The sequence below is a fragment of the Eleutherodactylus coqui genome, chromosome 1 (assembly GCF_035609145.1).
Source record: "Eleutherodactylus coqui strain aEleCoq1 chromosome 1, aEleCoq1.hap1, whole genome shotgun sequence".
Lineage (NCBI taxonomy): Eukaryota > Metazoa > Chordata > Amphibia > Anura > Eleutherodactylidae > Eleutherodactylus > Eleutherodactylus coqui.
Genome location: NC_089837.1, coordinates 167,451,469 through 167,468,084, shown reverse-complemented (window position 1 = coordinate 167,468,084; position 16,616 = coordinate 167,451,469). Strand labels below are relative to the sequence as shown.

Here is a 16,616-nt window from a genome sequence, read left to right as displayed (position 1 = left end):
GGAATACCGCTGTAACCTAAAGTGATTTAGAAACAAACGTTTCCTGGAGGAAATGCCGGGATTAGTAGCTTTCAGAAGTTTATGCTGAATCTGCCCTTAGAAAGAAAGTTACCTCCACAGGACGGAATAAGCAGCAGCACAAGCCGCGGTTAATTCTGCCCCAAAATCCACAGACTACCTGAAGATTTTGATGTGGAATTGAAAATGGCTGAAAACCTGCCTGCAATTGTACAACAAAATCTGCAGTTCCACTCCCATATACATGTATGGGTGGCTTACGGCCCATCAAAGGGTGGCTTCCGGACCGTGCCTGGGTGGCTTCCGGACCGTGCCTGGGTGGCTTCCGGACCGTGCAAGCGTGGGTCCCGGCCAACGTTATGACTTTCAGTTATAATTCTGCCTACCTGTACAGTTTTAAAGCAGAAACATTAAATTTAAACGGAAATGAATGGTGTCCCCCCACCCACTAACTTCTATGGCTTTTCAAAAATAAATAAACAGAATGCGTTTAACTTGCTACAGACTGCGCTATTTGTTCCTGTAAAAAAATGGAAACCTAAAGGAGTGGAAGCAAAGCAAAAATGTTTGCGTTTTTTTTCCTTTTAAACCCCATTCAAATCAATAGCAGGAAAAAATAAAACAGAAGTTAATCTCCAATTTAAAGGGGTTGTCTCGCGGCAGCAAGTGGGGTTAAGCACTTCTGTATGGCCATATTAATGCACTTTGTAATATACATCGTGCAGTAAATATGAGCCATACAGAAGTTATTCACTTACCTTCCCTGCGCTGGCGTCCCCGTCTCCATGGCCCCGTCTAACTTCAGCGTCTAATCTCCCGATTAGACGCGCTTGCGCAGAAGGGTCTTCTGCCTTCGGCTCTGTCCAGCAGGAGCGGCGTTCTGGCTCCGCCCCCTTCTACGCGTCATCGCATAGCTCCGCCCCGTCACGTGTGCCGATTCCAGCCAATCAGGAGGCTGGAATCGGCACACGTGACGGGGCGGAGCTACGCGATGCCGCGTAGAAGGGGGCAGAGCCAGAACGCAGCTGCTGTTGGACAGAGCCGAAGGCAGAAGACCCTTCTGCGCAAGCGCGTCTAATCGGGAGATTAGACGCTGAAGTTAGACGGGGCCATGGAGACGGGGACGCCAGCGCAGGGAAGGTAAGTGAATAACTTCTGTATCGCTCATATTTAATGCACGATGTATATTACAAAGTGCATTAATCTGGCCATACAGAAGTGCTTAACCCCACTTGCTGCCACGAGACAACCCCTTTAATTCAGTTTTTCTGAACCAAAAACAGAACAGAGAATCGAGACTGGAGGCCTTTAGGCCTCATGTCTACGGCACGCACAGATTTCGGGTAGGGAATCCTGCACGGAATCGACCTGTGCCTGCAGCCAGGGAGCCCTATTTACAGTGCTGTCCGCGTGGATCCCTCCACTTCCGGGTTCACTGTACTGCGCACGGCCCTCACGGCTCGCCGTCGGACATGCACAGAACGGGTTTTTCTTTTTTTAAATCACCTGCTTTCCGCAGATCCGCAGTGTGCACAGATTGGACGGCTTCCACCGACTTCAATGGAAGCTGTCCCTGCGGGATCTGCAGAAAGATGGAGCATGCTGGGATTTGTTTCCCGGATCAAATCTGCATGCTTTTAATCCATTTGCGGACGCCCATGCAGCTCTAAGTGCGGCTCGATTTGCGGATCTTCCGCGCGGCTTCCACAAATCAAATTTGCCCGTGGACATTGGGCCTGATACTGGTGAGAATGGGTCTTCCATCTAGACAAGTTGGAGGCTATGAGTCTGTATGCCGCGCCGCTATCTTCAGGCATATCTTCTACAGCAGACTCCAGAGAATACTAGTTGTTAGCCCAACATAACCTGATGATGAGAATGAATTATTTATCTGGGCTGGGTGTGGAACAAGACATAAATCATTAATGCCATAATATGCAGCGCTGCCAAAGATATCATCCCCTAGGAAATATCTCAGAACCTGTCATTAAAGGGGTTGTGCCAAGATGGCTTCCCCTGTTCATATGCCTTATTAGGATATCACAGATCAAGGCCCCCCACTCAGGACTTCATGTAATACTATATATCACTCGCATCGTCTGCTGCAGGGAAGGGTGAGGCTGTCTGCAGCTTTTTTTCCAGCAAAATCAGCTGTTTGCTAGTGCTGTCAGGAAGGGGACCCAGGACATTCAGCTACTTGCCACAAGTCCCATTCTCTGTCTCTACCATCCTGGCACAGCCCCCTTAAGGCCATTATTTGGAGGTATTCTACAATTGTAAACTATTGAAAGGCAATCCTCAGGACAGATCACCAATAGTAGATAGATGGGGTCCATCACCCGGAATCCCAACCAATCAGATATTCATTAGGCTGGCACACTGATTTCTGTAGGAAGCACATAACTCAGTTCTTATTACAGTGGTGAGGCTGGGTATTGCAGGTCAAGCTCTCAGTCATTTCAATGGGCTGCAATACCAAGCCTTACCACTGATGCACTGCGAGTAATCATTAAATTGATTTTTATTGCTTGCAGGAAATCGCGGATTGCAATTTTTTTTCACATGAATGTATGTGGATGCACTGCGGATCATCCGCGCAGAAAAAAAAATCTACAACCCCACCTCCCAGCCTTTTCCCCACCTCCCTAATTTTAACCTTCAAATCTGCAGTTCATCCGCAAATGTATTTGCGGATGCACTGCGGATCATAAGCTCCCGTACAGATGAATGGAGCCACATGTGCGCAAGATCCACGGTAAAATGGAGCATGCTGCGATTTATTATCCCCAAGTGGCATCCTCCCAATGGGTGGCTTCATTTGTGGGTGCCACACGCAGAATCTGCAAATCAAATCCCCCCGTTGACATTGAGCCTAATGGTTTGTGTTAGGCCCAATGTCCACGTGCGGATTTTAATTATAAAATCTGCGCATGTCTCCCGCGCAGGAGATCCGCAGCTCCAGAAGCCCATAGGGATGCATTAGCATCCACAGGGCAAATAAATGCATGCGGATGTGATTTTTTTTCCCAGTGTGTGATTCGCATGTGCAGGAAGAAATTGCAGCATTCTCCATTTTCCAGATGGCTCCCGCGGCTTCTATGGAAGTCAATGGAAGCTGTTCAGACACGCAGCACACCCGCAGCAGTCATTGTGCTATGCCGCAGATCCGTAGAAGAGTAAGAGATTTTTTTTTAAAAAGTGTGCCGGCATGCCAAGGATATCCGCCATGCTGAAAAAAGAAGATCTGGCCGCGACAGAGGGGAGACCCGCAGTGTCCGGACAGGTGAGCATGCTGTCCTTTTGGGCCTCATGGCTGCAGCCACAAATGGAAACCGCTGCAGGATTCCACCGAGCATGCCCGTTGACATTGGGCCTTAGTGTCACAGCATGTCCTATTAAAGTCAAGGCATGCGATAAAAAAATGTCACGCTCTTGGCATAGAATGTGTGCACGCCCTGTTCTTTTTCATGCACCCATTGACTTCAATGGGAGTTTTAAAAGACAACAATTAGGACACTTTCTATTTTTTTGAAGCGTGAAAAACCGATTACACTCAGATGCCACTCATGCAGCAAAAGCACAAAAACGGATACATAGTGCACACATACACTCGCAGGGAAACCGGCGAGTTATTTACTGGCGCAAACTGCACTCCGCATCTACGCAAAGACGTAGCTTAATCTGCTGCGGCGGATTTCCACTCCATACCCCGCATGTATAGCTGTGGATTTTGGTGCAGATCGCAGAAGTATTCCGTAGATGAAAAAGCGCTCTCTCTGCTCGCTGAAGACGACTGCTCCCTACCAGCCTCTCAGGATTTACCACCCAGCTTTCCCTAGGGCAGACACAAGAACCAAACCCCCACTTTATGCCCAGCTTGCCTGAAATGCCCCTTCATAACTATGCACCCCAGGAGCTGCACCACCGCGCAGAAAACGGTCTGCAGAAAATAATAGCGGTAACACTAATTACACGTAAACTACGAGCAAGTAGAGCAATGAATGGACTGTAGTGTACTTGTCCCCGACGAGGACATGGATGAGACCAGCACCAGTTTGGGAGGACGCAGACAGAGGGAGGGATTGTTATGTGATAAATACCACCTCACCCGCCTTAATTAAAAGTTAAATGGCAGGTCGGAAGTTCACGAGAACATTGATGAATTATTAGTTCTGCATCCATATAACCACTTCTGGAACAGCTCAGACTAGTTTTCAGAAATTGTAGCAGCAGTGCCAATTCTAGAAGATGGCAACTATCATTGTGGTTTCAAAGACTGATCACCCCACCTGACTACACATATATGGTCAGCGCATTCATCCAGCCGGGCTTAAAGGGGGTTTCCAGGACTTAGGTCGTCAGATTGGCACGGGTCCAACACCCCACCAAACAACTCTTCTTCCAAGCTGCAAAAATGATCTATTCTTTTTTTCTCCCTCCATCTGTATTCATTAGCATTTTCTATTTAGCAGAACAGGATCCATTTTTTTTTACATAATGGAGATAATACCAATTACTATAAATGTGGCTGATCGCTGCAGACCTACTGATCATGAAAGTAACCCATTCTGATCTAGGTGCCTTTATGAGGTCCTGAGCCAATCAGAACCTTCACTGGCCCATTAATTATGGCCATGGCTGGAACTTCCCCGCAGCTGGAGGCCAGATATGGCCAAGGGAGGGGGACCGAAAATATATGGCCGTTCCGCAGACTGGCACACTGCCATCAGCCGTATGCTTATGTAAGAGTCCGGAAGTATTTATCCCCCATCCACAGCACAGTACCGAGTCCCCTATTCCCCCGCAGCACACTATAGTATTTGGGAGGGGTTTGAATGGAGTGTTTTAAGGTACCTCTACACAGTATTTTTCACTCTAGAAGACACACTGAAATATAAGATGCACCTATGGTAGGTTGAAAGGAGGAAAATAATATTTTGAACCTATCCAGGGACTTTCCTTTCTCTTCCACAGCAGGAGCAGGTGTAAATTAGCCCTTTGAAGGCATCCATAATGCTGCAGTGGCCCTCGGTGCCCCCCCTGCTCTAGAGGACTCGATAGGCCGGTACATTAACAGAATGGCAGCACTAACTACTTGAACTTTCTTATAGTTAACTTTGTATTTACTTCACCTATTATTAATAAAAAAGCTGCATTAAAACATCGAGGAAACAAATACTAATAACACAGATGCCTACGGTGAGTCAGAGGAAGAGGGGGACACAATACATGACACATTTGTCATCGCAGTTCCCTTAGTAACCGGCGTAAGACGCTCTTGCCACCCACCTATACTTACGTCTTTGCAGAGACGGAACTTCACTATTATATAGCTACGTCACTAAGATAGGACGGCTCGGGTCAACAACTCCGGATTGTCCTCCTGTCCAATAGTACGTAGGGTTGGGGTACGTTTGTAATGTGGTACCTTCACACTTAGACCGAACGGGTCGGATTCCGAATGTGGGAGCCCGCAGTGGAATCGGCCGCGATTGCAGCCAGCGTCCGCTCACACCTGTCATATTTCCTCTTTATCTGTGGAAGGCTGCAGTGAGCCGCCATCAGGCATGTGCAGTACAGATTTTTGTTTTTTTAAATGTTTATTTTTACCGTGACGTCTCTAGGCAATGGCGCAGAATCTGTGACCTTTCCGCAATCTCAAACGCGGAAGGGCTGCAGGTTGGACGTCTTCCATTGATAGAAGCAGTCTGTGCGGAATCTCCACTAAAATAGAACATGCTGTAATTTTTCCTTTGCCCGCGTAAATCACAAGTGAATTCCGCGAGTGTGCAGGAAGAAGCGCTTTTCCATGGCATGCTATGGACGGTATTTGCTGCAGGTCTACGGTGCAGGCGCCGACCGTGGATGCAGATCCGTTCGTGTATAGCCAGATCACTGCGGGCATTCAACAACAGAATACCCGCAGCAATTCTGCAGGAAATTCACAGTGGGCAAATCCACATCTAACTGGTATAAAGTGCGAATCACCTGCAGAACCTCATCCTTGGAGTTCAAGGCTTCAATTCTGCAACATAAATTGACTTGATTTCACAACCTTCTACATTTCCTGCCAGTTTTTAGGGGGTCATCCCATCCCAATCACCGATTATTGGGGGAACAACAAACTTGACTGAGTAGACAAGGAGGAAAGAAACACACATAAGAATATCACGGCTTCTCCGATACGTCACTACAGAATACAAGATTGGGTTACATCCAGAGAAATACCAGGGGGCAGAGGCCGCTACACCTGGTGGCATCTGCCCCGCATCACATAAAGCACAAGATAGGATTTTTGCGTATTTCGAATCATATGACTTCCATCAGATTTTGCTTTCAAGTAGTTTTCCAAATTTTGCTCATGCACTCATGTAAGCCTACACAACACAAGCTGCGGGGCTCTTCTCACACTTCCCACCCATTGCTGGCTCCATACGGGAGGCTGAGACTTCTTCGGTCTCCGTTTCACAGCTTACATCCCTATCAGTCTTTTAAACCTCTTAGTGACAGACATTTTTTTCCCATTTTAGTATTTTTCAATGTTCCCATTTAATGTAACATATAGTATGCTGAAAAATGTCAAAATTTCAAACGTAAAATGGGAAGAAAAAAATAAAAACAATTCCGCCATCTTTGGTTGGGTGGGGGCGGGGAGGGGATTTAGTATCCCATCTTCATGGCGTACATACGGTGGCAAAAATTACACAAGAACTTTATTCTGTTACGTCAATACCAAATTTATGTTTAATAAGTCTTTATTGAATTTTACACATAAAATATTCATTATCTAGTGGGTGCCGCAGGACTATATTAAAGCAGAGCAATACAGAATATAACGTGTAACATATACATTCTGCAGATAGCTTCCCCTCGCTATCATGAAGTAGAGCATCAGTGAGGAAAGCAGCTGCTAATCCACAGGCGACGGTCCAACTAATGAAAAGGATGGCTGACAATCACATTTATACAATTTAAATGGGAGACGGAAGTCTTCCGTTTATGGAAGTAAACAGAAAGAAAGAAGAAAACATAGAAGAGAGCAGAATTTAAAAAAAATAAAAAATAAATAAGTAAATCATTTAGAGAAAAAAAAAAAAATTATATCATAAGGGGAAATTAGTGCCTGACTAAGAACACCAGCCCCCCAGGGAAGCGTCCAAGATCATTGTGGCGTCTTACCACAAGCCCCTAGGACTCTAGTAGAACAAGGTCTAAAACTCCACAGACGACTCAAAGTCTATCCAAGGCTGCCGTCCCGACAAACATGTGCCAGCTTCCCTTGAGCGTTCTGCCCACAGCTCCTCCAGGTGGCATAGGTCAGACATTTCCTGCTGCCATTCAGACATGGAAGGAACCTGTACGGCATGGAATGACTTCCCGAGCGGCTGCCAGGCAAAAGCGGAGCAAGCCCTTTTTCTGTGAACCAACTGAGCCAGGAAGTATGGAAAAAAGAGCAACTTGTGGGGCAATACCAAATTTATAGTGTTTTTACTATACTACTTTTAAGAAATAATGGATCTTTAAAAAAAAAAAAGAGCAAAAAAATAAACAAAAAACACATTTTCTGCCACCATAACTTTACTCTTTCCATGGGTATAGCTGTATGTTGGGTCCTTTTTTGCAGGGGATCCCGTGGCTTCTATTACTACCATTCTGGAGGGCATACGACCTTTTGGATTGCTTTTTATAAAATAGTTTCTTGCGCCCACATACTGCTGGAATACAGGATTTCGTGTTCCATCCACAGTTGTATTGTAGTGGTCTTTTTTCTTCGACATGTTGTTGGTTGTCTTTGCCTACTTTTAGGACTTGCGTTAGGCCGGTCACACACCGGATTTGTACTGCAGATTCCGCAATCGGCTTTTGCACGATAAAAACACAGAAAATTGAAAAGTATGCATTTTTAGAGATGAGTGAAACTTACTCGGTCCGGGCGGTTTTGGACCCGAGCACCGCTTTTGTCCGAGTAACTGACTACTCGGACGAAAAGATTCGGCGTGGTGCAGCTGGGGGTAGCAGTGGGGAACAGGGGGGAGCTCTCTCTCTGCCCCCCCCCCCCCCACTCCCCTCTGCAACCCCCCCCTGCACACCCCCGGCGCCCCCTGAATCTTTTAGTTTTCGTCCGAGTAGTCAGTTACTCGGAAAAAGCGGTGCTCGTGTCCAAAAACACCCGAGGCGAGTACGTTCGCTCATCTCTATGCATTTTGAAACTTTCCTTCATACTCGTAAATATGAATTACGTACTCAGCAAGGTAAAGAATTGCAGCATGCTCTACTTTACGGCGGGTTCTGCATGGATGGCCTCTATTGATGTCACTGGAGGCGTGAGACCCGCAGCCCATGCACAATTAACATATGTCCCTGTTATAATCTGCCATTGGATCCACTCAACTCACTGCTGTAGCGGTGTTGGGACAGCCTGTACTGAGGAAATGAACCTCCAGGACCTGCGGTCGGCATTGCAACGCGGATCACATAACCGGAGCCAGCTCATGCGATATGCATTGCTATGCCGACCGCAGGTCCTGGACATTTATTTCCCCAGTACAATCTGTCCCAACATCGCTACAGCGGTGGGTAGAGCTGGGACCCAGACTCTCCTTCTGAGCCCCTGATAAGGGCTCCGCCAGGCACACTTTGCGAAACCCTGTTCTAGAGAATAATGCTGCACATTCAAACTTCCAGATGGATACTTTTCCATGATATCACTATACGGCTACCCTGTCTCCCATGGACAGTTTTATTTATATGACCCTCTATTACTCTCCACAACTATAATCCCAATGTAAGCACTTTCATTGGTTGTTTAGGACATGAGCCGCTGTACTTTCTTGTAGTTTACACGCTACGCTAATACCAAGGATTAGTAGCATACTGGGACGATAACCACGCTGCAAAAGTACACAACGTCCAGTGATATGGCAGAATTATCCCAAATCTCCTAGCACCATACCATGATATAGCTTCTATAGCAGATTACAGCCACCACACCGGACAATGTCCTGCACTTCTGGCATCCGAGGCCAGTCGGTTATTGGAAAGAAGCAGCCGTGTCACACAAGACGGACTCCTCGGGATACAATACTGCGGACAAACCCCTTCCGTCTGTCCCCTACTCCTTGCTACACTGCAAAAAGAGGGGCAATTGAAGGAATCAGCACCAACACAGGTACAGCACAATGCCAGTTGTACAAAGCCCACCACACAACGACAGGGACAGGGACAGGACCCTTTCCATAGAAGAAATCCAGGGGGGGGGGTCTCAGTGGACCCCCCTGTATTGTGAGGCGTGACGGCTACTACACATCTACCTGCAGATGTCTGGAATGTATATGAATAGATTTGCATCCCTCACATGTGCATTTCCCACAGGAATTACTTCCACGGCAGGTGACTCTTCTCTGCCTGTCCTGAGGAAGAGGTCACAGGATGCTCTCCATAGCTGTCCATGTGCCCCCAGCCCTCCATATCTCACACTTCTGTCCCTAAGCACACATTGGTAGAGGGACAGTGTCTGCCTTCATACATCGTGTCCATAAAGCTTATAGATAGTGTTGAACGATTAGTGAAATAGTCCCGTCCAGAATTTCCAAAAATTATTGTAAATCGCAACAGCCAATTCCCATAAAATCAATGGAGGTAAAAATTAGCTTCATTAACATCTTGCTGTCAGCACCGTTAACTTTCAGTGCTGGTTCTAGGTTCAGATCCCATCAAGGGTATCGTCTGCATGGAATTCGAAAAACTCCATCCAGATGTTGCCCTTGGTCAGAATTGAACCTACAACTCCAGCACTAGAAACTGAGCCACCACACCTGTCCTCTTTTACTCCAGAAGATGAGAAGAACAAGAAGAATAAATACAAAGAGAACATAAAATATGAGTGTGGCTCGGTTGGTAGCCCTGTTGCCTTTTTAGAGCTGGAGCTCATCAAGGACAACATCTGTATGGAGTTTTTCAAAGTCTGTGCAGATGTTTTCCTTGATGGGATTTGAAACCTAGACCCCAGCAGTGCTAACCACTGAGCCACCTTCATAGACAAAAAACACCATTTTTTTCCCTTTATTTGTAAAGCATGTGATTTCTGCACAAATTTTGGCCTGATGCGAGAGTCAATAAAAAAGCAGATTATGAAACCAATGATTTACAATGCTTTCCTTTCCATCTGCGATGTTTTCACTCCTGCAATGCTACGAGAGCAAAAAAAATCTTTCGGCGATGTGCGATTTTTTTATCTCCCATGTTTCCCCATGAAGCCTCCTTTTTATTGCATCGCAATGCATAGACCTTGTGATGCAATGCAATTATAATATTAGAGAGTCCTATTGACTTTCACTTAAAATATTGCGTGAGAAAATCGAGAGCAGCAGCGATGATTTTGCAAGAAAAAGCAGGTCTGACGCTCTAAAACGCGGGAAAGAAAGACATGATTTTCTCGCGGCAAAATAGCAATCAACACGTGGGGAACTAGCCTTATGATAGGTCATCAATATTAGATCGGTTAGGGTCCAACTCCAGGCACCCCACCGATCAACTGCTTGAAGTGTTCACTGGCCTGTGACATCACGTTCAGAGATAACATTGCCCACGTGTGTGATACCCTGAAATATGGACCTGGCACCCCCAAGTCATGCACACGTGATCATACGCACAATGTGATGTTGTACAATGTTCTAATACTGTTTTATAACATGTTACACTACTTGAGGGCCCCGTGTGGCACAGAAATGCAGTCCTAAGGTTGCGGGTTCAATCCCCCCATGGTTTACGTCTCACGGTTGACTCAGCCTTCCATCCCTCCGAGATTGGTAAAATGAGTACCAGCTTGCTGGGGGGTAAAGATCACGGGGGAAGGCAATGGCAAACCACCCTGCAAAAACAGTCTGCCACCCTAAGAGTCAGTCATGACTCGGTGCTTGCACCAGGGAACTTTACCTTTACCTATACTACGCGAGGGTACGTTCACACAATGCTGCCCGCAACGTTTGTTTACAAGTAAGTGGGGCTCAGCTGTAATACCAGGTGCTGCCGCTGTGCAACATGCGGACCCCCAGCAGCCAGCTGAGCTGCTTCCACTGCCCCGTCCCCAGGCGCAGATGGATGTCGGAACTCAGGTGACCGCAGCGACCGATCAAAGGCTGCAGCATGAACATTCCCAATTCTTGGCATTCCAGGATGCAAGCGCTGATGCCGCCAGGAGTTGAAATGGTGACGCTGCAGCATCTGTTTGGTTGCAGCGGTCAACTGACATCCGGCAACAATCTGCGCCGGGGGACGGGGTAGTGGGAGCCGCTCAGCTGTGTCTCATGGGGCCAAAGACGAGTAGGCTCTCTTTTTTTATTTTATCATCTGCCTGGCTGTTAATAAAATCTTTGTCTTAATCATGCAAGCAGCTGATCAGCGGGGGCGTCGGACAACCACAATCTGACACTTTAGATCTACCCTGAGGACAAGTCATCAGCAGCACCGTATGATGCTGGAGTAATACCTGATCGCAGTCTGCCATGAGCGGCCACTCATTCCTACGGATTACTTATCACAGCCGCCATTGTTGTCATTGTAAACAACTGTGCCAGGCCATTCACCCCCAGAACTTATATCCAGAGATGCCACAAACAGCCTGTGGCAGCCCAAGAGAATGCATGTGCAGACGGGAGGGGGAAAGAAGCAGAGCCCAAGGGCTCATTCACACGGGCGGATGTAAAAAAAATACACCGTTTTCACTGCCTGCGAGTTACATGCGTTTTTGTTGCACATATGCAGTTTTTATTTTACATCCGTGTTACTTCTGTGTGTCATCCGTGCAAAAACAAATACGAAAAAAGACTCAAGTGATGTTATTTTTGTCCCAAGCCATAAAAAACAGGGAGCGCAGTAGGTGAACACGGATGCTAATGTGCGTTTGCTGGGTTTTTTTTGTTTCTTTTTTAAGCACCCATAGACTTGAAGGCCGCTTTCACATGGCCAAGAAATTCACACAACATGTGTGCTTTGCGAGACGCACATATCTTGCATGAATATGAACCCAATTCTTTTGAATGGCGTCATATACATGAGCAACCTTTTTCCGGCATTGCAGTGCGGGGAAAAAAATCGCGGCATGTCCTATCTTTGGGCGTTCCCTGGACCGCCTCTTCCATTGTATTCAATGAGGCCGGCAAAAGCATTGCACTGCGTGCAAGGTGTGGTGCGGTGCGAGGTTTCCAATTGAAAACAATAGGAAACATTTACTGATCCCCCGGCAAAGCTGCCAGCCGCACCGGAAAAAAAAATCGCTACTTCCCTAAAATGATGGGGCGAACCCAAATGCGCTATCAGGCCATTTTCATGTGTAAAATTAGTGTAAAGGGGATAGACAGCTCAGTAGCGACAAGCGGTCACATGGTAATGTGGCCTCCGTTGTCATAGCTGAGGTGCGGGGTGTCTATTCATCATAATAACTAAGCCGGCCCCTTCATGTCCGATGCCGACATAGAAAGAGGGGATAGCCTAGTTACTATAATGAGCCAAAAGAAAGCAAAACACAGAAACAGGCCGTATACTCACTGATATACATGGACTAGTTGATGGGGGGCTGCTTAGTATACTTGCACTTAGATAAGGCATACAGAGAGTGTCAGTCCCACTGATACATGTAGTGCACCATGCAGGCTTACTACCTGCACCCCAGAAGTGACCACCCTGGCACTGTCCCCCCAGATCCCTCAACATTTAAAGGCAGACTGCTTGCTGTAAAAATGCCGATAAATATGAGGTATTGGGTAATATTTTGGTCAATATACACAAGCTCACAACCCACGTCAAGGGTCCTCGTTTACTTGTGAGTCCCTAAAATAATATTAATTACAAAATCACAGAACAAAGTATAAACAAGAAAAATCACAGAGAGCGGCCATAGGGCTCATGTCCACGGGCGGGTTTGAATTCCAGAATCCATGCGGATACTCCGGAGTTCCAGCCGACCATAGACAATCATGGGCGTCCGCAGCTTAATTAAAGCATGAGGGTTTGTTTTCCAGACCTTCCAGTCCGGAAAACAAATCACAGCATGCTCCATTTTGCTGCGAATCCCGCAGGGATGGCTTCCATTAAAGTCAATGGAAGCCGTCCGTTCTGCTGCACACTCGGAACTGTCACTCCAGGTCCCGCGGGAAAGCAGATTTACAAAAAAAAAGTCTCCACTGCGCATGTGTAGGGAGCATGCCGGCCGGCCACCCAAACGCACGGAGGAGAAGACAGACGACACGCACGCATCCGTACTGGTAAGTAATGTCCTCATGCCGAGGCAGCCCCTGGAACCCAACTCACCCGTGGACATGAGGACATTACTTACTGATATAATGATACAAGAGAGCAAGTATAAATACCCCATCCCTCAACATGCAGACAAACTGCATAGAAGATGGGTTATCAAACTACGACCACTTGTCCGTTAGTATGCAAGTATGTGAGTGAGTGATTCTTATGTTCTGCCCCTAGTGGCATCATAGCCCTGCCCCCTGGCACCATCATAGCAGGTCCTAGCAAACTAAGAATACAACTAAGCCGTTATTATGTCAGACACAACTCAGCGGTCCTGACAGGAGACACCGACCTACCACCACCACAGAGATCCAGCGGGCTGAAGCACCTGTGGTGATGTCACTGCTGCGGGAGGAGCCCTTCTGGAGTTTGGTAGTACTGTATACTGGATAAGCTGACAGAAGCTATCTGGACCTGTAATTACTTCACCGTCATGTGATCACATGTGTGGGTGTAGTCAGGGATCACATGACTAGGGGCTTATCACTGTATCCAGGACTTGCGTGTGTCATGTGTGCAGTCTGCAGAAATGTAGTAAAGCTGTCTGTTTGTCTAATGTGCTGTGTGTGTAATGTGTATAGTCAGCATGGATGTATGTCATGTAGCAGAGCTGTGTTTGTGACATGCACAGTTGTGTCTGTCACGCGTATATAATGTAGCAGAGCTGTGTTTGTAACATGCACATGTCATGCAGCACAGCTGTGTTTGTGACGCGCATGTCATGTAGCACAGCTGAGTTTGTAACATGCGCATGTACTGTGGCAGAGCTATGTCTGTCACGTGAATGTCATGTAGCAGAGCTGTGTCTGTGCCATGACATGCATGTCATGTACCAAAGCTGTGTCTGTCACGCGCATATAATGTAGCAGACCTGTGTTTGTACCATGCGCATGTCAAGTCTGTCAGGCGCATGTGATGTAACTAAGCTGTGTCTGTGACGCGCATGTCATGTATTAGAGCTGAGTTTGAAACATGCGCCTGTACTGTAGCACAGCTGTGTCTGTCACGCGTATATAATGCAGTAGAGCTGTGTTTGTAACATGCGCATGTCATGTCTGTCAGGCACATGCGATGTACCAAAGCTGTGTCTGTGACGTGCATGTCATGTAGCAGAGCTGAGTTTGTAACATGCGCATGTACTGTGGCACAGCTGTGTCTGTCATGTGCATATAATGTAGCAGAGCTGTGTTTGTACCATGCGCATGTTATGTCTGTCAGGCGCATGTCATGTACCAAAGCAGTGTCTGTGACGCGCATGTTATGTAGCAGAGCTGTGTCTGTCAGGTGCATGGCATGTAACACAGCTGTGTGTGTCTGTCACACGCCCATGTACCACAGCTGTGTGCATGATGTGCAAGTAGCAGAGCTGTGTGGCGCATTGCGCCACCAGAAACACTGGTACTATAATTTCCTAATAATTACTAGTCAATGTATAAGTGTGTGAATACCCCTTTAAGCTGCACTGCTCCACCTACCATGAGGGGGTCAGTCACCGGGCACACAGAGCTGGAGAAGTAGATGCAGGTGATAAGACCGCTATGTGAAGTGTGCGATACATACTCTGCACATTCAGGATGAGGGTCACAGAAGAGTCAAGGAGATCTGTGAAGGAAGTTGTTCTACAGCGGCAGGACGCTCCAGGTGGGGCGGGATCACACGCCGGATCAGTTTACCCAAAGTACATCTGCAATGAAATCCGCGCCTGTCTCTGTTAGGAAATTTGGCGTAGATTGAACGCTCATTGCAAGGAATCTCCCCGCAGAACGTGACGAGAAGCCGCTCCGAGTGATGAAACCCCATTCAGTACCATTGTACACCGCACCAAAAGTCCACAACAACTGCGCAATATGTGAACGCCCCCAACAAATATCCCATCCCCACCTAAGTCACAAGTGGCCTAATCCACTGAGAACATCCCACCAGGGCATTTCTGCTAATTGACAACCCCAGATCTCCAGCAGAGCATGCTGGTACAGCGGCCTCCTTCCTCTGCGCAGCACTATTCATGGTGTCCTTAACAGCCCTTTTCAGTGCGGCTGCTCGGGCACCAGGCACAACGCAGCGCATTATATGGCAGCTCCCAGGCCACAGACCGTGGCATGACAGGTCTGAGAACAGCTCGTGGTGGACATCTGAGGGCCGTAGCCTCTTTAGTCAGCTGACCGTCAGCAATCCTGCATGGAGGACCCCGCAAACCAACTACTGATGACCCATCCTGAGGACAGACCACCAATAGTGGAGTCCCGCAAACCCCATTAAGCCCACTAGGTGCACAGGAGGAGGTTGTCAGGTACACAGGGCGCACCGGGCGGTTGTCGGGTACACAGGGCGCACCGGGCGGTTGTCGGGTACACAGGGCGCACCGGGCGGTTGTCGGGTACACAGGGCGCACCGGGCGGTTGTCGGGTACACAGGGCGCACCGGGCGGTTGTCGGGTACACAGAGCGCACACCGCGAGGTTGTCGGGTACACAGAGCGCACACCGCGAGGTTGTCGGGTACACAGGGCGCACCGGGAGGTTGTCGGGTACACAGAGCGCACACCGCGAGGTTGTCGGGGACGAGGCGCACACCGCGAGGTTTTGTCGGAGACGCGGCGCACACCGGAAGCTTTTGTCGGAGACGCGGCGCACACCGCAGGGTTGTCGGGGACGAGGCGCACACCGCAGGGTTGTCGGGGACGAGGCGCACACCGCAGGGTTGTCGGGGACGCGGCGCGCAGGGCAGCTTGACCACAAAGCTGAACACCTCCAATAACCTTAGGCTGACTGCACTGTATCCGTGGACGGGGCTCACTCTCACTGGTGATTAGTTAATTAGCACCATTATCACTCCCAGCAGCACCGGCAGGGCGCACACATCAGTAAGTGCAGCCCCCCACACACCCGTGACTGACCCCAGTAAGCTGGGACTCACCATCCCGGAGGAAGACCCCGCCGCTCCTCTACGGCCGCCCGACGACTCTTCTCATTCTTTCTGCTATTTTTTCAAACTGGGATGTACGAGGCGTCCGCCGGCTGGTGCGAGCAGCTGATTGGCTGACAGCAGGAATCTCTCGTTGTCCATTGGTTGAGGCGCGCGTCAGTCCGAGGCTGGAGTGGGGTAACTGCGCCTCTCTGCCCCCACACACACTGTACGCGCAGCGGCATTCCTCGCTGGTCACCTGACCGCCCCATGGCGTTCTCCCCAACAGCTGTCAGCGGGACTGGAGATAACAGGGGAGGAAGTGATGTGCTCTGTAGTCAGCGCTGCATCACAGGAGGCCATCGTGTGGTCCTCAACGGAGAGAATGCAGTC

General features: G+C 48.3%; 1 protein-coding gene across 1 annotated transcript in view; it reads right to left on the bottom strand.

Annotated features, from left to right (window-relative positions):
• The window catches only part of ARHGEF10 (Rho guanine nucleotide exchange factor 10), a 140,110-nt gene extending 123,698 nt beyond the window's left edge, over nt 1–16,412 (bottom strand). The window contains exon 1 of the mRNA XM_066603570.1: nt 16,236–16,412. The gene's annotated coding sequence lies outside the window, so the exon portion shown is untranslated. The remainder of the gene's footprint in view (nt 1–16,235) is intronic.
• Between the last annotated feature and the right edge of the window lie 204 nt (nt 16,413–16,616).